Genomic DNA, 23,661 nt, shown 5'->3' on the forward strand with positions numbered 1-23,661 from the left:
GGGGGAGCATATCTGGTTTCCACATATCACAGGGGAGTGAGCTACCACTATACAAAGTTTATCCATCATAGAACTTGTTACCAAGGAGCTCTGAGCCATAGACTGCACCCATATTGAAATAAAAGCTCCACCTGGTTAACTGAGAAGGAGATACATAAATAGGAAAGACTGATTCCATCCATAGTCAGGTGTCTGTAATACACAAGGTATCATCTATAATGTGCATGCAGCTCACTCTGGTGGTTTCCAACTGTATCTAAAATTTTCAACGAGGCCTTTTCACAAAGGCTTTCAGTGTTGGATGTAGGATGTGCACTGGAACCATGGTTTGTGACTCCCATGAGAAAGCCACACAATACCACTGCAAACACACAGACTACAAATACTATAGGGCATAAATGTCTTCTACCTAAGTCACATTTCCAATGTCTAGATACATCTTGACATGACTTGCAGTATGATACTACCACCTGTGTCAAAATACTAACCAGCTGTCTCATCTTACATAAAATTATAATGAGGAAGCAGTTGCAGCAGGGAGCCCCAGGACTTATTCCATGTTCCCAGAACCACATGCAGCTCCAGCAGACACAGATGAGAGGTTAGATGAGGAAGATGCAGATGAGAATGAGCATGGTACACTGAATCATGCAAAATATTCTATGGCACTGGCTATGAGGGGAATATCACATACACTCACCACATAATTAAACAAAAAGGGAGCTAAGCACATGCAAACAATAAGAGTAATGCATGCAAACTTACCAGCCTTTACTTAGCCATGTACTGGCTGGTAACTGTGAGCACCAAAGTAAAACTTTCTCAGCAACACTAACAAAGGTGAATGATGAACCTGTAATGAACAGATATATATTTATCTTATATTTATGTACTATGCATCAGTAATAAAAGTAAAGCTAAACAAGTCAAACTGGTGAAACAAACTAGGTGAGCCGGAAACCAATGGAAGCCAAACGTTTATTAAAAAACAAGTTAAGTTAGCGCTTTCGGTGGAGGCAGTGCTTCACCTTCTTCAGACATTAATTTAACTAATTAAGACACTTTTTATATACAAATTGTGATTCAATTAAGCAATCAGATTTGTCCCTTAATCTGAGCTTAAAGGACCACAATCTAAAATTCATAAATAAACAAGAATACATAGAGATATATGTACACAAAACAAGCCAAGCCATCAACAAAATTGCCGCTCATGCCACAAAGGAAAAAACATGAGCATAATTTTGGCAATAAAAACATTTAAGTAAAAAGCATGAAATATAACAATGATTGTAATGGGTGCCTATGAGCATCCTTAAAGACACACCTTCAACAGTCACAGTTTTTAGTTTCCGTGAATGTTATAAAATGGAAACCTAAAAATATTAAAACCATCCACTACAGTACAAATGTACTATGCAAAATATATGTCCAAATATCACCATTACGCCAGGACACTAAAAGACAGCATCATATGATGTATCTTATTAGTATACAACAAAAGAATAGCGATCTGGGAACACATTGTTTCAAGCTGACTAGTAGTACAAGATTGCTAGTTGCGAAGCACAAATTCTTATAAAAAAAAGTGATGTACACCTTTTGAAATAATGCATAACAGTGATATCTTGTTAATAAAATTTAATAAAAATCATTTAATAAGTGCTTGAACAGCCACCCTAATGTACAAAAAAAGCAACCTACCAGCCCAATAGTACTTGGTCTCACTATGTTAAATAAAAAATACTAAATACTTATCAAATCATGTGTAAATGCAGTAATTTTGTGCTAGTAATTCAAGTCATGTATTTACTTAAATAAAAAAATAAAAAGTAACCTAACGTTAATTGTATGAGTTTTTATTGTGACCATTATTAGAAATGTGTTACAGAAATATGTATACAAGTAAAAAATAATAAACGTATGTGTGTAATAAAATATATATCCCAAATGCATATGCTAAGGCAACAAAGATGCCAAACTGTCATATGACCAATAATCTCTATAAAAGAGAAATAAAAATAAATAAATAAATAAATAAATGTATAACTAGATTATCCTCTAAATACAAAAATATATATGTATATACAACACTAGGTAATGACTATATCTACCAAGGATGTGTTAAATTAATATTTACATATAATTTATGTTATTTAATGTATTTATCTTCTCAGGGCCAATAATTTCAAAATGCTCATTATGGACACATATTCATTTAGACCTGGAGAAATGTGTGCCATGGTTCTTATTTGCCATGTTAATTCATCTATTTCCAAGAGTAGTTGCCAAGGTCCCCCCCTAATGTCAACTAGTCTTTGTTGTAATATAAAAAATTTAAACTTGTGACTGGGCTGTTCTATTATGTGCCTGGCCAGTGTGTTATTTAAATCACCTTTATTTATAGCATATTGATGTTCATATATACGCTGTTTTATTTTTCTCTCAGTTTTACCAATATAAAATGCAACGCATTGGTCACAGCAACCTGCATAAACAAAACTCTTAGTTTCACAGTTGAATTTACCATTGCAATGATAGGTCTTTTCCCTTATTATAACTTTGTTGTTAGTTAATATATGTCTGCATTGCTGACATGACCCACATTTAAACATGCCTTGTGTTTTTTTTCTGGTTAGATTTCCTCCTTCTGAAAACCCTGCTGATTGACAGAATTATGCCTACTATCATTGTTATTTGATGTGCCATGTTGTTGAGGTAGATTATTGCCCTGAGCATTATTATTATTATTATTACGTCTTTCACTGTGCCGTAGGGGTTGGTCTTCTCCCCTATGGGTAGTGGGTTCACTATGGTTAGAGTTGTTCATCCCTTCTACTAATAATAAATGTCAACTTATGCAGGCTATGTTTATTAACACATAAACCCTGGATGAAGCTAGTATCAATTTTTTGGACATCAGTCTAAGTAAAGATACAACGAATTCTAGACATAAGAGTACTATTTTCAGAAAACCCACTTATTCTAATGCTTTTTTGCATTTTACTAGTAGCCATCCCTACCATCAAAAAAGAGCCGTTGTTAAAGGGCAGATGGTTAGGGCAGCTAGAATGGTCTCTGAAGACATCGATTTTGCTAATGAATGTCAACTTATGCAGGCTGTGTTTATTAGCAGAGGCTATCCCCAATTCCTAGTGGCGAAGATTTTTCTGGAGGTTAGTCACAAGCATAGTATTGGATATTTTAGACCTCTCTTACTTAGCTGCTCAGCACAACATATTGAGACCACTAATGATGAACAAAATACTTCTGTGTGTATGGGGGAACATAGTTATAGGACTAGTTTCCTATGTACTTATTCTTTTGAACATTCTAGCATAAGGGAAATGTTGAACAAAAACTGGTCCATTATTATGGAAGACAGTGGACTATCTAAAATCCTAGAGGACTAGCCCAGAATAACATATAAGAGAGGTGATAATCTTAAATCCCTGTTAGAAAGAAGGAGGAAATCTAACCAGAAAAAAAACACAAGGCATGTTTAAATGTGGGTCATGTCAGCAATGCAGACATATATTAACTAACAACAAAGTTATAATAAGGGAAAAGACCTATCATTGCAATGGTAAATTCAACTGTGAAACTAAGAGTTTTGTTTAAGCAGCTTGATGTGACCAATGCGTTGCATTTTATATTGGTAAAACTGAGAGAAAAATAAAACAGCGCATATATGAACATCAATATGCTATAAATAAAGGTGAGTTAAATAACGCACTGGCCAGGCGCATAAAAGAACAGCCCAGTCACAAGTTTAAATTTTTTATATTACAACAAAGACTAGTTGACATTAGGGGGGGACCTTGGCAACTACTCTTGGAAATAGATGAATTAACATGGCAAATAAGAACCATGGCACACATTTCTCCAGGTCTAAATGAATATGTGTCCATAACAAGCATTTTGAAATTATTGGCCCTGAGAAGATAAATACATTAAACAACATAAATCATATGTAAATATTAATTTAACACATCCTTGGTAGATATAGTCATTACCTAGTGTTGTATATACATATATCTTTTTGTATTGAGAGGATAATCTAGTTATACATTTATTTATTTACTTTTATTTCTCCTTTATAGAGATTATTGGTCATATGACAGTTTGGCATCTTTGTTGCCTTAGCATATGCATTTGGGATATATATTTTATTACACACAAAAGTTTATTATTTTTTACTTGTATACATATTTCTGTAACACATTTCTAATAATGGTCACAATAAAAACTCATACAATTAATGTTAGGTTATTTTTTATTTTTTATTTAAGTAAATACATGACTTGAATTACTAGTACGAAATTACTGCATTTACACACAATTTTATAAGTATTTAGTATTTTTTTTTTAACATAGTGAGACCAAGTACTATTGGGCTGGTAGGTTGCATTTTTGTACATTAGGGCGGCTGTTCAAGCACTTATTAAATGATTTTTATTAAATTTTATTAAGAAAATATCACTGTTATGCATTATTTCAAAAGGTGTACATCACCTTTTCTTTATAAAAATTTGCGCTTCGCAACTAGCGATCTTGTACTACTAGTCAGCTTGAAACAATGTGTTCCCAGATCGCTATTCTTTTGTTGTATACTAATAAGATACATCATATGATGCTCTCTTTTAGTGTCCTGGCATAATGGTGATATTTGGACATTTATTTTGCATAGTAAATTTGTACTGCAGTGGATGGTTTTAATATTTTTAGGTTTCCGTTTTATAGCATTCACGGAAACTAAAAACTTTGACTGTTGAAGGTGTGTCTTTAAGGATGCTCATAGGCACCCATTACAATCATTGTTATATTTAATGTTTTTTTCTTAAATGTTTTTATTGCCAAAATTATGCTCATGTTTTTTCCTTTGTGGCATGAGCGGCAATTTTGTTGATGGCTTGGCTTGTTTTGTGTACATATATATCTCTATGTATTCTTGTTTATTTATGTATTTTAGATTGTGGTCCTTTAAGCTCAGATTAAGGGACGAATCTGATTGCTTAATTGAATCACAGTTTATATATAAAAAGTGTCTTAATTAGTTAAATTAATGTCTGAAGAAGGTGAAGCACTGTCTCCACCGAAAGCGCTAACATAGCTTGTTTTTTAATAAACTTTTGGCTTCCATTGGTTTCCGGCTCGCCTAGTTTGTTTCATCAGTAATAACAGACTATTAATCAACTATACAAGAAAGTCGTCATTAACCTATATGAGTGATATAGGTTAATTGGTTCATATGTATATATTTGGCTAATGATTACTAGGGCCTTTATAATTCTAGCAACCCAAATGTGTTCCACAATTTTATGTTTTAGACATTTATATAGGGGGTAATGGTTGGTTATGACATGATTTATTGACTGCCTCTCTCCATCAGAGGGATAGACACCAGTTCAGGGATGAAATTCTAATTTCCCATCTAATGGCCCAAGTTACACTTAAATGGGGTTATGGAAGGACATACATACATCAGTATACTTTGTGGCTGGCTGCAAAATGAAGGTTAGCAGCAGAATATGCATAAGGGCATGTCATCTAAGTCCAGTGTTATGATGCATAAGTTTTGTATAGTGGTAGCACACTCCTAGATATGCTCCCCCAACATGTTGCAGCATTACACTGAGATACTCCAAGATACATCAGTCTCTCCAAAATGTCCTGTTTATGTTGCAAGCAAAATTTAGGTCTTTTGATGTAGCGCTCTGATGCTGTTTGTTTTGCAGATGTGTAAAAGGCTCATTGGTTTGGGGTCCAGGAATGTTTTGTATGGCAGGCATATTTCACTTCTTAGTAGTTTGTAAGAGATCAAGTATAGAGAGAGGGCTTTGAGATAATCCACATGTGACATTGTGTCTATGCCCTGTATTCTTTTTGTAAGGAACCATTGAGGATGTTCCAGTTGCTGCATGTGTCTGGTCGGGTGTATACTGAAGGGGACATTGTACTCAATGATGGGTCTGATGAGGGTGGACTGTAGTGGTACAGTGACTTCCATGGACCTAGATGCCATGCCCCTACTTATAAAATGAGCAATACAGAAGGATTTCCTTACTACCTGGGACACATGTTGGTCAAAGTACAAATTACTATTTACATGTGTTTCCAGATCCCTGACTAGTGGGTCTATTCTTAGGAGTATATTACTGATGACATAGTTTCCTGGGGTGGCCAGATTCCCAAAAGGTACTAAAATGAATTTCTTGACACTGAGTTTTAAGCCATAGCTTTGGCACCAGTCATTTGTCTGTGTTAGAACATGTTGTAATATGTTTGCTTCTTGGGTTGGGGGGGGGGGATTCTATCACTACTCCCAGTTTGCAATCATCTGCGAACTTGGTAAGCCAGAAACCTTTGACACTGACCTTGACTTTTGAGAAATAGATGCCAAAGAGGAGTGGGCCCAGAAAAGACCCTGAGGGACTTCATTTGTGACCTGCCTGGGACCTATCTTTGAGACAGCTGGCTATCCAACATGTTATATAGGGATTTATGCCTAAGTTTGTTAACAATGCCCAATGACACAATATTAGTGCAACCACAACATCATGGCATCCTGGACAGATGTGAGCCATACATGACAGAGGGTTCAATTCATCATTACCACCCACACTAAGTGAACTACCTCTGCCAGGATTTGCAATTTTATCATATCTCTTGATCTCTTAGCAAAAGAAATCTGGACAAAGCCTAAATTAATGGTGGGAAAAGACCCAAAAAAAGAGGTAGCTATTGCTTTTATGAACTTAGAAAATTGATAAAATAACAGGATTTTTGTTCTCGTGGATTTTCTGAAGGATATGAAGTCTAAAACTCAAATGTATGCCATTATTTAGTAATTCCATCCCCAGTGTTTTGCCAAAAAACACAGATTTTATGAGCAGCAGACCAGAAATATGAGGGAAAGAACTGGACACTCTGCAAAAATCTGGACAGTTGAGATGTATTACTGCTAGCTCCCTAAACCTAAATAGATGTTGTGGTACTACAGGAACGATGTCTGCTGAATAACTCTTACCACAACTATGTCCATAATCACTACAGCATGCCTACCACATCTGGGTGTGCACATATCTACCACTGGTGGAGCAGTAAAAGTAGTACCACAAGTAGCACAGCCTCAGCCATGTCGGCATTAACATCTGATGATGTACTAACTCTTTGGCCTGATAGATACTGACCCTCTCCCAGCAGACATTCCTTAACAAAAATACATGGTGCAGTGTGTCACTCATCCAGTCCAATGAGTCACATATGCTGCTCGAGCATTAGAATCCATGAAATGCAGTACTCTGACTATCTTTTCCAAGGCCCTGGTGGGACTTGCCTGTGCCCCCAAGATGTCTGCAAATGCTGAGTGTCAGATATTAACACACCAGCATCAGGGGGGGCAATCAGAATGCCTCCTCTGAATAACTGTAATGACACCTGTGTGTAGCACTTCATCCTCACAAATGTTAGGTGGGAGATTCCACCTGCTCTGCATGGGGGTAGCCACACTACTCTGATCAGCTGTGTTCTCGTTAGCCTGTCCATTCACAGATGGTTGCATGTCATGGGTATGTGCATGCATACAGATTGTGTCCAGACTTTGGGGACAGGATATAGGATGAGACTTTCCATGTCAGATGTGCGCTCTACAACTCAGACTGTGCCTGTTCATCACTCCCATCATCATCAGAGTCTAGCGATCTTCTAAGGTCAGGTGGTAGAAGCTGCACAGTGCTGGTGCCAGCCTCACCTGTGAGTACACAGAGAAAACAGAAGAAATACAACTTAATTATCACAATATGCTACCTAACTCAGAATACAACAACAACAGATGCAGATAAACTTTACAGTAAAGTATATATATATATATATATATATATATATATATAAAACAGCCTAAGCCCATACCATGTGCAGGTGAGTTGGTGATTGAATCTCAATGTTATATGTCCATAAACACAAAGAACTGCCATTGATAAAAGTATGGTAAGCATAAAACATAAGATGACAGCTTAAAAATATTTAAACACTACATATTTTATATATATATATATATATATATATATATATATATATATATACATATATGTATGTATAGATTTATGTATATATATATATATATATATATATATATATATATATATATATATATATATATATATATATGGTATATATATATATATATATATATATATATATATATATATATATATATATATATATATATAGATAGATATATGGGTTACATTGGTTTGGTTGACAGGTAGTTTTTTTGACATCTGCATAATCGACTGCTTGTGGTGAAGTATGCAGATACTCGATAGTTCTGCCATATCTACAATCCCAGGAGAGAGGAATATTCCCTTTCCCAGGAGATTGTGTGTTCTCAGAGTTAGTATATATAATTAGCACAGGTGTTGGGGGTACAGATTCTGACATGGGGGGATGTATTTTTTTTAAACAATATTGGCATGCACTGAGAAGCAACTCAGTGCACGCATACTAGGAAGTAATTTCTATTTTCAACATAGAGTGGTTTACCTTCAGCATGTCAACACTTGTGTTAGTCAACCAACTGAAGGTAATATATATATATATATATATATATATATATATATATATACACATACATAGATATCTATCATTTTATAATGAATAATCACCATTGAGTTTAATCTAAACACAAAGCATTGAACCAACTCATTAGCAATTACCTTTAATCATGACTAAATTCATTATAAAATAAGTAATTACAAATGTAAAGCCATACATTAAATTTGTGATTGCAAAAAATAAAACAAAACAACAACTTTTTATGTGGGAGGCTTTGGCCCCTACTCCTCGACATGGGGGATCTACCCCCTCACCCCTGGAAATTAAATATACTAACTCCAGCGTCACAAAAACTCAAAACCCTTGACTTATGTAACAACTGGTATAATGAACTTCGACTGTTAAATAATTCGACAAACTGTACCAGAGAAGGAAACACCACCATTTCATCATGCGAGAAAATGCATGCAGTGATATCTTATATAGCACTCAGATGGACAGATAGATAGATAGATAGATAGATAGATAGATAGATAGATAGATAGATAGATAGATCTATATCTATATATATGTATCTATCTATCTGTCTATCTGTATACATATACATCATACCTGGAGCATCATTAGTGGATACACTGTTGCTGTCTTCCACCTCTGCCCCCACATCCATGACAGCACTGTGTAACTCCTCTGAGGTGGCAGGAACTCATCCATCTCAATGAGTGGTAATACAGTACCAGGCTCACCCCAAGTAGCTCTTCATTCCCAAGCCACAGCCTTGCTTCTTTTGATAGCTTACCTTGCCATATCATTGTCCTGTTTCTGACACCCATCTAATCACAGTCATAACCACCCAGTATTCACATCATTGACCACCTGCCACCAGACATTTTCACTAAAGGGCTTGTCAGCTGAGTGAGGATCTAAGATCTGTGTCCCAGAGAGGCAGTGAGCCTGGACAAAGACCTCATTCTCAGCATCTGAAAATGGAGCCTTGTTTGGGACTGATGCTTATTAATATTCCTGAATCACTCAAGTTGTTCAGGGTGCTGGGCAGGGAAACATGGATTAGGACCTAAAATGCCTTGCATGTGCCTGAGCAGTACAAGCATGAAGATTCAGAGCTTTGGTTAGATAATGTCTTCTAAGTATTACTCATTAACCATTATGTATATTCAGTTACTAGTTTATTACTCCTGCTAATGGGAATGTACACTTACAGAGGTTGTGTCAAAGTGAATAGGCTTACTGACAAAGTGTCATGTGCATTTATTGGGCTAGGAGAGAATTGTTATACTTCCTTTCATAAAATATTGTAAGAAGATAATGTGCCTATGAAGACAAAGTGGACTTAAATCATATTAAACATATACTATGTAGACTTGCTGAAACAAAGTCAAACTCATTGTAAAAAGTAGTGTTATCATGGTACAAAGGGATCATAATGGAGGAATTGATTCAAAAAAGGAAATAACACCGTCTTGTTTTGGAGATCTGCATTTGTCATTTCACATGCTTCACTATTATAAATTCTGTAAGGATCACATTCAGTAATACTGTGAAAGGACAAAGGGCAAGTGTGGCAACATGCATATATTGCTCTCTAAATGAAAATTTCAGAAGTACAAAGCTCAGTGCATATGTTCCACTTTCTACGCATTACTATGTTAGCACTGAGGTGGCAAATGCTGTTAATTATGTTATTGTTTCATGTAATGCCATGGTTTTAGGGTTCAAATCTGCAGAGGAAAATATCTGCATTAAAGTAGGGATCCTCACTGACATTATTTTACATATATAATGCCACCAAGTTGAGAAATCATTGCACTGATCTATGAGTGTTTTAGTTTTTTGGCATTATCCTTTGCATGACAGTGCTGTCAGAAGAAAATATACCATTTCATTTATGTATCTTTTTTATTGTCTCAACATCTTAATGAAGTATGTATTCCGAAGAACTGCAGAGGCAGTATATCGTTTGAATCCACAATAGGGACATTTTGATTTTAGGGATCACAATAAATCTTTATTTGCTGTAACTGAATCTGAACTACATTTGCAATATAAAAATGTGATCATTACAACACAAATTAATGTAGTGGGTGGTAAACAAGATAAATGTGAGTGGTGTCACCTTCAGTATTTATACTAATGATTGTAGCAACAATACAATTGCATGTGTATGATGTTACAAATAATTCTAGTGTAAAAGTATGAGGCTGTACAATTAGCAACATAATGATTAGGGAAATATGCAGAGTGCAGCAACACAGGTTTATAAATATGACCGCATATAACTTCTGGAAAATAATACTTTTCATTATCGCAATTGTACATTGTACTGATATATGCTGTATAAAACATCACCTCCCATAAACCTTGTATTATCCCTTCCTCAGCAAGTCTTATAACATGAAATGCATCATGATCTCAATGAAAAGAAAAAGTTTTCAATTGTTAAACACAGTTAAACATGCCAATGTTTCATGGTAATGTCATTGCACAATACTGACATCAGGTACATTTTTGTAGTGATTACTTTTCCGAGGGGCTAACCGGCATGGGTGGTTTTCCTGTCACACATACCTGATCATATCTATAGGCATACACTGTCAGTCTTAAACACACTACCTGATGTTACTGGACTGTCTCCACTTGACTTTTATCTTCCAAAATGTCCATATTAGTATATTTCTCATGATATGTCCCCACATCCTCATTGTAACTGCATTCATGTCTGTATCAACACATTGCAGCATAATCTTTAAGTAATATGCTGTTCGAAGTGACACTCTTGTTTCTTTGGTTGATCTTTGTGGATCACTCTACATATTGATTTGGGATGTATTGTTTATGTCAATTTCTACCTTTCCCAACAAGTATGGTGCTGTCACATCTGTTATTATTGTTTCCATTACCACTAATTGTCTGTCGATTATGTCCTGGACTGTTCCTTATTTTCTCAATTGGTCCATGGTTTTATGTATGCAGTTTCTTATTATCACTGCATTGTTACTAAAATACATGTGAGGTATGGAAATGTATACACTTCTGTTACCTGCATATCTGCTCAAACATCAAACTTGCTTCATTATTGGACATTTGCTAACTATGTTTTATTTCACTATATATATATATATATATATATATATATATATATATATAGCAATGGTATTGAATTTCATACATTTCCGCTGCCTGTACTGACTGCAATGTCCTACTGGATCATGTTTCCTTGTCCACTTGTATAATATAGTGCAACTGTCATTGATTTACAGGGATGGCCATTGGTTTGACTCCAGTTTTAGATCTGGCTGTCGTATCCCTTGTATAAATGATGACCTTTGAAGAAAGGCACTGAAATGTATTTAGGTAAATGATGGCACTAATTTTAGGGGTGCACTTCTTTTGCTTCAGAGAATGTATATTAACTCACTCTCTCTCTCTTATTCTGGCAACATCTCAAGTTAATGGCTCTTGCATTTTGATGAGTGTCCCTGAATATTCCTGGATTTATTCCTCATTCTGGTGAGGTTTGTCCCTGATTCAGTAAGACGCTATGACTGCTATTGTTAAGCTTCCCCTGCCTGTTATGTAATCCTAATGTTGTGCCTTTTGCACATGCTTGCTTATTGAGCCTACGCTTCTTTTCCATCCTGGGTTTACATTGTGTACATGAGCCCTTGCTGCAACACAACATGGCCACATGCATGTGTCCTGACCATGAACAGGTGCTGCTTGATATGCAGCATAGCTTGGAGTCTCCCATATTCATTCAGCTCTCAAGCTCATTTCACATAGCCAGCCAAATAGTGGTAACTTCAGCATGATGTGTAAGTGCTGTTAATGAATCCCATGAGAAGACTTTATACAATGTTCACATTATGTACCAACAAGAAGTGTATACTGTTCTTTACAAACTCTCTGCATGAAGTAAATTTGGTAGGGTTCAGTTTCTTATTAGAGGTTAAAGTGATGTTGATTGGCCTGAATCATTAAAGAGTCACTCTGACATTCCTATTTCAGGTGTTTTTTTAGGCTATTTCTTGAGTATTTCTGGGGGGAGGCTCCTTTTGGATGTTATTTCAATTCACTGGGGCAATTTGCATGAAAGGAAAGTTCAAATGCTATTAGGTTTCTCAGAAAGTAGGCTGAGTAATTTATTTGGAAAGCTTTTTATTTATGTATGTATTTATTTATTTATTTAGTGGTGACCATAATTTTTCTAGAGTATCTTAAAGGTTAGTAATTTTAAAGGAGAAGTTGCTCTAGCCACTAATGATAGTGTATTTTATCAACTGTTGCCCAGTGGTGTTCTTTGTTTGATAAATGGACAAATTTGAAAACTTTTCTATTCGATGTCTACAAATTTGATGCATTTTATGAACAATTTAAAGAATATATAATGTATAATCTATTCTGGGAAGAAGTATTTGCATTAATACTTAGATTTTGTTTTGCTGTTTATATTTAAGAACTGTTCTGTTTTATAAGAGATAGAGACTTTAAGCTGAGATACAATGTTTTTGGTTAATATTCAAACTGTGAAAGTATGGGACAATTTTGATGTAGTATTATTATTAAACATTTGCATTATAAAGGGTTCAGGTGCATATATTAGTTCTGTTATTGTTAATGTCTGTACAAAAGCAAATCTGTTGATATTCAGACTCTTTCTTCGTAAGCCATTTTAAGTTGCTATGTGACGTGTGTACTCTCTCATCTGCAGTTAATTTGTAGCAAATCAGAATATGAATAGTGAGAATAGCAGGCAATATAATAAGAATACATGAAGCAGATGAAAAATATTTATTTAAAATGTGTTTGCTGGGATAAATCATTGATCACAAATGACCATTTTCAGTGTGGCTTGGATAATTTAAAGTTTAGAAGTTATTCAGTCAACATTTTTTTTAAAATACAATTCCTGAATGCATTTTTATATAGAAGTGGAGGGTACTGGAAATAAGAAATTAATCTATTTCACAAAAAAGGGTATATGAATAACTTGTATACAAGGAGATTCCAAACATATCAAATTAAATGGAATACCCCAGGATAAATGTTTTACTGCGGTGGTGTTGCTGCGGTAGCATTGTCGCCTCACAGTAAGTCGCTGTCCAGTTAGATTCTCAGCTAGAGCGTCTTCTGTGTGGAGACATGCATGAATGGGTGTACCTTCGTTGAAGGTTGTGCGTCAGGGCTGGCAACTCGGCACATAAAAATCTACTGCCAATCATTAGCGGACCGGAGTTCCGCTGTGGCGATCCCTAACCAGGACAAGCTGAAAGACACAACAACAACAACAACCCCAGGATAAATGTTTTAGAATCACACATATTCCTCTGAAAATGGCATGAGATGAGAAATAAAATAAGACTGTTTCTAGAATAAACATATTCACAATGTTTCATTAACAACAAGATTAGGTAATAGCCATGAAGAAATTGTAAAATGTATGGTATTAATTTTTATCCACTGCATCATACCTGCAGCATGGATGCAGTAAGCAAAGAAAGAACAAGGTTAGAGTTAGGTATTTGTTTCATTACAGAATAAAAAAATCTGTCTGTAGGTAGCTAGAGAATATTTTATGGAGTAAGTGGAATTTATTATTAAGTAACAATACTTTTGCTAAAGTTGTACGGAAACAATGATATGCATTTAATTGGACACTTCTAATTGTCTTATTGTAGTATATGCAAATATATGAATACCACAGATTTATTTATTCTTTCAGAATCTAAGACAATTTTTTTTCTTTGTGTCTCTGCAGCTTTGTCTTTTAAGGTTTTAATGAACTTAACTAGCTGTGGACATGTGGTTTACATTGGTAAAAACTAAGAGACCATTACATATACGTTTGCAAGTCATTTCAGTAGAATTATGATAACATGTGAATAATGCTTTGGCGAGACTCATAGCCATTACTCATCATAAGGCATTTTTATACTTTGAAATTTATGCAGTGAGGTTTTCATAATGCTTGATGGGGAGAATTAATGGCAGCTTAGATTTTATGTCACCCTTGGTTATAGTTTAAATGATGACATTGTGCAGCCAATTAACAGGTCAGAAAATTTAAATGACTTACATTGTTAGCAGTGCAGTTATTAGATACTGTTTGCTAAGTAGTCTACCAGTTATAATATCTTGAAATCGTTGCTGGTGTAACTGTATAATGAATGTTATTAATGTATAGTACTTACATGAAAAGGTAAGAGAGGTATAAACTTTTTGCCTAAAAGCTTGTCACTGTCTATATTTTTATTAACTTTTGTTTTTATTTTACCTTGGTTTTCCAATTTATTTTTATTTGGTTAAATGTTCTAATCCTTGTCTTTTACCAGACTGTTTGATTTTTTTTAATTTTTTCGTTTAATTCTTAAATAACTTGCAAAATATCTTTATAAAATATGATTGTTTTTTCATGTACAGTTTTCTCCACTACATATTTAGACTGCACATCAAGTAGAAATAAATAGTTTGAGAATGTGAAAAGATCAGGTAATGTGATTGCTAAGCACTTGTCATGGTTCTCAGTTTCTTAGCAAAACTTTAATGCATTCTGGTTTCATACTCTTATGGGGCTTTGGATAAGCTACCTAAGGTATTAGCTGATTGAAAGCATCTCTTCTAAAAGCCAAGACATCTCTGACACAAATGTGCTCATTATGAACCTATGAAAAGCAATTCAACATACCTCTCATCTTCCAAATTTGGAATTCAAGGGCAAATCCATATATATCTGGAACATCTGTCAAATATCATGGACACATGCTTACCATAACATTAGCACCTACCTCTTCCCATTTCCAATTTGTTTGTGGGATAACCTACTCACATAGGCATCAACAGAAACAGACTAATGAAGTATTTATACATTTTCATACAGAAGTTTTTTGCAGGCATACTAGGTTAAACAAACCGAATGGTGGTGCTTAATTCAGTAGTAGGGGAATGACTGATGTGATCTGTTAATTTAAAAGTGTAAAACGGGCTGAGCTGAATTCATTTGTATAGAACTGTAAAGTGATGACTGTCCTACTTGCTAAACACTTAAAAGTTTTGCCACTGAAATATCAAAGGGCATATTTTCACCATGACACACCTCTTTGAAGTGTTCTGCAAATGGAGAAATGGGGTTTATTTTCCTTTTCAGCATCTTAGATATCATTCATGCAAATTCTTGGTCAGGAAAATCAATTAATATATGAAAATCAGCAGTCAAGGTTATGTAGTTGTTTCACAAATTCCTTTCTCATTAACCTAGTGCATCTTTTCTATAGATGAAACAGTTTAGGTTGTTGTAAAAATAAACTGGAAAGCACAGCCTGCACTTTTCTGCTGTATTTTTGTAACTAAAATACCTGCTGGTTAAAAACTGTGTCTAGCCCAGGGAAAAAATTCTCAGGTAATGCATTGCAATACTAATGTTCCAATAGAGATTGTGCTAAAGATCCAGGGACTACAGTTGCAAACCCCAGAATAGTGAGATTGAAAATGTATTTGTGTGGAATGAGTACCAAATAAGAGTTTGTGATACATCAGATTATTATCCTTATTCTGAAGCAGCGATGTTACTAGGGTGAGACAAACAATGATATGCATTTAAGTGCAAACTGCAAGTAAAATTAGTAGGACCGAGTGGTGCAGAAATTCATCCCCATCATTCTTTAATAAAGCTGCAAGGACATGGGGGCTACATAAATTAATGCCAACAATGCATTGTCATCTGCAGTGAAACCCAGCATGTCCTAGTAACTATAACAAGTGGATTTCTAAACTTTCAACAGTAAAAAAAGGAAAGAAGTTTTTTCGTCCTCAACTATCGGCAAAGGGGCACCAGTGTGGGGAACTGCTCAGGTCACTAGATGAGTTAGCTATAGCACTGCAGGTCACCGGATGAGTGAGCTATAATACTGCAGGTCACCAGATGAGGTAGCTATGGTAATGTTGGTGATTGGATGAGTTCACTATGATACTTCAGGTCACTGGATGAGTGAGTTATGGTACTGCAGGCCACTGGATGAATTAGCTATGGTACTACAAGTCATCAGATGAGTGAGTTATGGTACTGCAGGTAGCTGGATGAGTGAGCTATGGTATAGCAGGTAACTTGATGAGTTAGTTATGGTATTGAAGGTCACCAGTTGAGTTAGCTATGATACTGCAGGTCACTGGATGAGTGAGTTATGGTACTGCAGGTAGCTGGATGAGTGAGCTATGGTATGGCAGGTAACCTGATAAGTTAGTTATGGTAATGAAGGTCACCAGATGAGTTAGCTATGGTACTACAGTTCATTGGATGAATGTGCAATGCTACTTTAGGTCACCAGATGAATGAGCTATGATGCTGCTGGTCACCGGATAAGTTAGCTATGGTACTGCTCTGAGATATAGTGGGGTTGTATAATTTAGCACACATGATGTACATGGAAATGAAGTCTTATTGCAAGAAAACTTTAACATCTTAGACAGTGCTGTGATTTGCTTAAGTTATATGCAAAACACATTATGCTTTTTATAGCTGCATGGCTCATCAACATGTAACTAATACAGAGCTGCTCCAGTGATATTTAAAAGTCCACAGAAATAGTGACCTAAGTGGCTTCATTAAAAAAACACTGGAATTTTCCTTTCTATTCCCTTCTTTTACTTTACTTAGAAATGTGCCATTCTCTGTCCTTAATCGTTGCCACTTGCCTGCTTCTTTTAACAATACAAGCATGCCATTCTACCTATCCATACCCTATAAAGTCTACTTCTTAAGGCATACACAGAATTAGCTGTGCATCTGTAAACAGACAGATAGCCGGGCAAGCAGAAAGATGTACAGAGGGACCGACTCTCAAATGTGCACACATACACACACAGACATTTGCACATACTTCCTGATATCCTAACTTTGAGCAGTAATTTTGTAAGAACTAAACACTAGAAATACTTTGAATTTCACTGTAAATAATAAATATCTTGGGCAAATAAATCTACTTATATGCTAAAACTGTTCACTTAGTGGTTAAAAAACATAAATGTAGATTTATGCAGCGAGAACTCCCTCAGAACACAGGCCATATGCTCCATATACTGAAGGTTTGTAATACTTGGCTTGGGCATCATCTGAAGTCAGACATGAATGAAACAGATTTATGTTCTACCATACCTCTCAACTGTATAGATTTTTGTAGAAAGACCAGATTTTTGCCTTATATTTTTCATCCATTCCTCATAAAATTTGTAATTGTCTGGTAAATCACTGAGGATTAAAGCCAGTAAATAAAGATACGTATATGTCTCAGACTTTATGTCATTCAGAAATCAATGTTGACACAAAACCTGTTATTCTAGCAACTTTCTAAGTTTATAAAACAAATATTCCAAATATGTCCCTTTTTTTTGTCTTCTCCCCACATTATTTTAGGCTTTGTCGAGATTTCTTACTGTAAAAGGTTGAGAGATATTTTCTAGACCAATGTTTCTCATGTTCTATTAAAGAAGCGAGTGCCTAGCCATATTTATTGTACTTTTACTTGCAGTTTCCATTCTAATATTGTGAAACACAGAGCCATGACTAGAGCAGGATGAAGGCAACAGCTTTCATGGGTGCAAGCTATAAGGTAATGCGATCAGCAGGTGCTGATAGCTAGAGGACATCAGGGCTTCATAAATGATTGCAGATATTACATGTGCAGCATGGCTAAAGCACTTGAAGTGATGTAGCAACTGTAGCTGACTTTGAGCTTGTGAATTTATTGCTACAAATAAATGGTTTTATACATGCTGTAATTTTTTTTTTTAAGGGAATCAGATTGTGAGTACCAAAGTGTGCAGGAATCAACAACAGGTATCAAGGCTGACGTGAGATGTACATATCCAAGAATGTAGCATTTCACTGAATCTTGAAACAAATAGGATATTCACTAGTTTACACAATGTGCACTGTTGAGTAAAAGCCTGCTTTCAACAGCATTGCATTCGGATTCACTAATACTGCTATTTCGTAGACTTTCAAAATATATGAAGAATTTGAAAATTACATGATAGACATTTTCCAGGGCATCTTTCAAATAATGACTGCCACAAGGCATCCCATAATTTCTATATTCAAATAACGTAATAAGGCCCTAGTACATAATTGGTATAAGACTGTTTTATATGCACCCATGCATCTCTTCCTGTGTCTGTGCTTTGGTTTGTGTGTTTGCTTCTGTTACCCGGTCTTCTTCCTGTATACCTGCCACAAAACTTTCCAACATTAGCTTTTACACACTAGCTTCTTTCCTACATATGAAGAAAAGTGATTCCCCCTCATTTTCTATTTTAGATGCACCCTTGTGCATTTCTCTCTGCTTGCTCTTCTTCTCTTTCCTCCTTTACTATGTACTCCAGTTCTTTCTCAATTATACAACGAATGTGGTTTGCGCTTTGATGTGCTGCTCCACTGTTGATGGTCACTGTGCTCACATTGTTGTGGTGGACAAGAGTAAGTTGCATCTATGTAATACTACATTACTCATGTTAACACACTTTTACCTGGCACACTAAGCTGCCTTCTTTGTGACGTGCATCTTTTTAATCATATGCCTTACTATAATGCTGCTCCACTCATCAGGCCGCTACAACTGATTCTCCTGTTAGTATGATTCTTTAGTTATGTTTTCATTCAGTCCTACTGCTGGTGCTGTTTACGGCATAATACATGACCAATTAACTATGTGGCATGTCATGGAGAGACCCCATGAAAAATAGCATTAAACAGACATGCAGTGCTTGACTATGAATCCCAGCCAGTGTTTGAAGCTGGAACCAGATAAATGCTGTAATTGGTAGCCTAGAAATACAGGAACTCTGACTTAAGCAAATGCAGACAAGTGTGATGCAGTCATAATCCAACAGTTCTGGAGATTTAATAAAGGAAAATTCAAGATCACCTGAATAAACTCATCCTATATCACTACAAATGCTGCTACAAAGATCCTTCTCCTATCTGTGCAACTGAGCCTTGGAAACTAAACTCTACCACTCATAAAAAAACTAATGTCATGATGTTTGCATCCCCTTTCAAATACCCCCACTACCTCTATTGACAATAATGGATAATCAAAATAACTGCATGCCCTTAGTTTCTGAATACAAATACTTGGGTCTCACCCTTGACTCCTCACTTACTGTCAGAACACACACAAATGACATTACTAATAAAGTCCTGTAGTGAATGAAACTAGAAAATAAAACACTTTTTACATGTTTAAAGATTCATAGGTAAGAACACATGTTGGTTAAAAGTTAGGTCACTTTTCACAAAAGTTCCCAAATCTGAAACAAATGGGTCATCTGTTAGGGATGTATTCTCAATGTGGTAGTTCCTTACGGTAGCTAACTTCCCAAAGGATACAATAATGCATTTTTTCCCTTTTTTGTCACCTTCTGCCACAGTTGCCTAAAAAAAAAATGGACAATCAAAATAACTGCATTTCCATAGATTTTGAATACATATACTTTGTTCTCACCCTTGACTCCTCCATTATGTTCACTACCCATGCAGTTGACATTGCTAACAAAGTCCAGTAGTGATTAAAACTATGCTACAAAATAACACACTTTTTATCTCCTCCTTCAGAGTAGCCTTGACTGAAAAGCTACTTATTCCTAAGCTGGAATATGGCCCACCACTCTTGACCTCCCATTCTTCCTACAATACAAGTAGACTTTATACTATTAAAACATACTGTTATAGGTCTGCTAATCTGGCTCACCCTCAAACTCATCAGTGCCATATAATATAGAAGCTAAACTGACTTTCAGTAACTGAAAGTGCCACCTATTTACCTGAATATCTTATATTTAAAATATAAAAGGAAAGACACCCTACACACACTTAAAAGGCTGCTCACCATCAGGGAGCCAACCAATTCTCTCAAAAGCTTCCAACCTCATCACGCTTCCTGCACAGATGAACCTTTCAAAATTGTATGGGAGAAAGAACATTTTCAAGACTTGGGCCAGCTATGTGGAATCATCATCCCCATAATTTAGGGAGCTTTGAAACCTTTGCTGACTTCAAAACTAAACTCTCTGATCAACTCCACGTTGATTCTCCATGTAACTGTTTTAAGGATAATTCTGCATTCCAACCCTGCCTTTAGCTAGCCTTTTACTGAAAATATTGCACCAGTGTTATGTTATGTTACTGTTTCTTCTTTGTACTGTTTTCTTTGCATTTACTAAAATGCACTAATCATATGTAAATGTAATCATCTTTTATGCATAAATGTACTGCTGTATTGTTAATATTTATATTGCACATCTATGCCTGGGTCATGGCTGCAAATGCGCTTTGGACCAGTCTACCTGCTTTGTTATCCAAATAGATGTAACATATATATATATATATATATATATATATATATATATATATATATATATATATATGTGTGTCAATTATTTTTGGACATCTCAATTTGGGTTGAAGCATTATCACACTTTATAGTGACTAAATAAATGCATGCAAGGCACAGACTCAACACATTTGGTAACCCAGAGTTCAAAAACAAAACAAAAAATAGATAATAAAAACTCACTACAGACTAATCAAGCTAAATACATTATTTTGGCTTCTGATTTCTTCAGAAGTGAAAGACATGGCTCTAATGCCAGTCTCTTTATATAAAATCAGTATGTTATATGACCTATCTCCTAGGTAATCCCTCTGAGACTGGAACAAATAACTGCTTTCCTTCACAAGGTGTTTAGACTCCATCCTTGCTATAATATGGCCTTTTGGAGAGGTAGTTGATACTCATAGCTGGGAAAGTGGAGATCACATTAAAGAGCATTATTAATAATATTTCTTGTTAGACCAACAAATTATTTTGGAAGAAATGACAATGCAGCTGATGGAAACATACATGCCATCAGGACTCATGAAAATGCAAATCATTCGTTTTGAAGTTTTAATTAAAAATCCCTCTTTTCTTATTGAACTATCATTAGAAAAGGGCAATCAGTCCAACAGTATAGCTGACAATTGCCGAACATTGAATATATACACTAAAAATTTATTGGGACAAATCAGATTTAGTAAAGGTAGAGCAAATATTTAATTTCTACTACAAGTTAAAAACACAGATCTAAAAACATAAAAGGAAGAAATATAAAAAATACATGCCCCTTTGACTTTATATATCTCAAGTCCAGGGTTGCCTCAACTCAGAGATGGAAAAAGTCTCCCAAAAAAGTTTAATCATTGTCAGCACTCAAAAAAGACTGTTAAACCCAAAGAAGTTCTTTTGTTAGGACCTCTTGTTCACAGAAAAGTACGTGGTAGAAGCCTGTAGTAGAAGCCAATGTTTGAAACCACATTTTCCAGATATAAGCACCAGCTGCAGTCAGATGTAAAACCTTTTTTTACATCTGACTGCAGCTGGTACTTATATCTGGAAAAAGTGGTTTCAAACATTGGCTTCTACTACAGGCTTCTACCACGTACTTATCTGTGAACAAGAGGTCCTAACAAAAGAACTTCTTTGGGTTTAACGGTCTTTTTTGGTTTGCCATCTTTGTTTCTTTACCAGTTTCTTGTTTGTTCAACTCATTGTCAGCACTCAGACATGACAGCAGCAGTTATTTTGCACAGAAAGCAATGATCACGGTTCCCTATATCAGTATGATTTTAAAACTGCAGTCCTTACAAATTATCAAAAACATCAATAACTTTACAAAACACAAAGAAAAAGCATCAAGAACAACACATCATCTGCAAAAAACAGGTAAATAAACCACTTCTCAAAATTTAACCAAACACACACACACACATATCTATCTCTCTCTCTCTCTCTCTATATATATATATATATATATATATATATATATATATATATATATATACATATATATAAATATATATATATATATATATATATATATATATATATATATATATATATATATTAAATATATATATATATATATATATATATATATATATATATATCTATTTTACACTATCAAAATGTAGAACATAAAAATAATTTCTGTTCACTACATCGAATACAAAAAATAAAAGTCAAAATGTAGAATAAGTCAAAATGTCGAATCAGCTGAACAAATTCAGCAGATTCGTCTCTGTTTTCGAACAGATGACGTGATGTCCATATAGGAGTTCAAGTAAAGGAAACTCCTATACCTAACATCATGTTTTTGCAGAGGTGCAAGCTCCCCTGCATCCCCCTGTGAGGGCTGAACCCCCTACACCACCTGTTAACTATATATTCCAACTCCAAGATTACACTACAGTGAGGAAAGGGATGAATTTCCCAAACCGCACTGTACCGTGATCTGTGTATGATTCTTTGAGTTTATACTAGCGAATGCACATTGCATTTGCTAATATAAACTTTTGAACACTGAGATGTTCAGCCAGATGGAAATTCAAATATCTGTGCTTCGAGTTTTCCATCTAAGGGCATCTTGACTCTAGATTTTGACATTAAACCTATATATATATATATATATATATATATATATATATATATATATATATATATATATATATAAAACATAGATGTTGCTATTAATAACTAATTTCTTGCTTTGCATATAAATGATAATAGGAAACAATGTGAATTGTGAAGAAAAGAAATAAAAGGATCTGAATTTTTTTTTACAGAGTCTAAAAGTACAGCATTCAGAAAAATTCTAAACTTCTAAAAGCAATGCAATATTTCACTTGTTGAAGTGTTTAGAAGCAATTACATCTGTTTCATTACAACTGTTAGCAAACAGTTGACAGTGAAAGCCTGAAGCAGTGTCAGTCAGGAAGAAAGCCTTACATTTATCTTTATCTATCTGTGTAACTATATATATATATATATATATATATATATATATATATATATATAGATATATATATATAGTTTACTATCAAAATGTTTAACATAAAAATAATTTCCGTTCACTACATCGAATACAAAAAATGAAAGTCAAAATGTAGAATAAGTCACAATGTCAAATCAGCTGAACAAATTCAGCAGATTCGTCATTGTTCTTGAACAGATGACATGATGCCCGTATAGGAATTCAGGTAAAGGAAACTCCTATACC

The sequence above is a fragment of the Protopterus annectens genome, chromosome 10.part0, assembly GCF_019279795.1.
Source record: "Protopterus annectens isolate FY-2018-M chromosome 10.part0, PAN1.0, whole genome shotgun sequence".
NCBI lineage: Eukaryota > Metazoa > Chordata > Ceratodontiformes > Protopteridae > Protopterus > Protopterus annectens.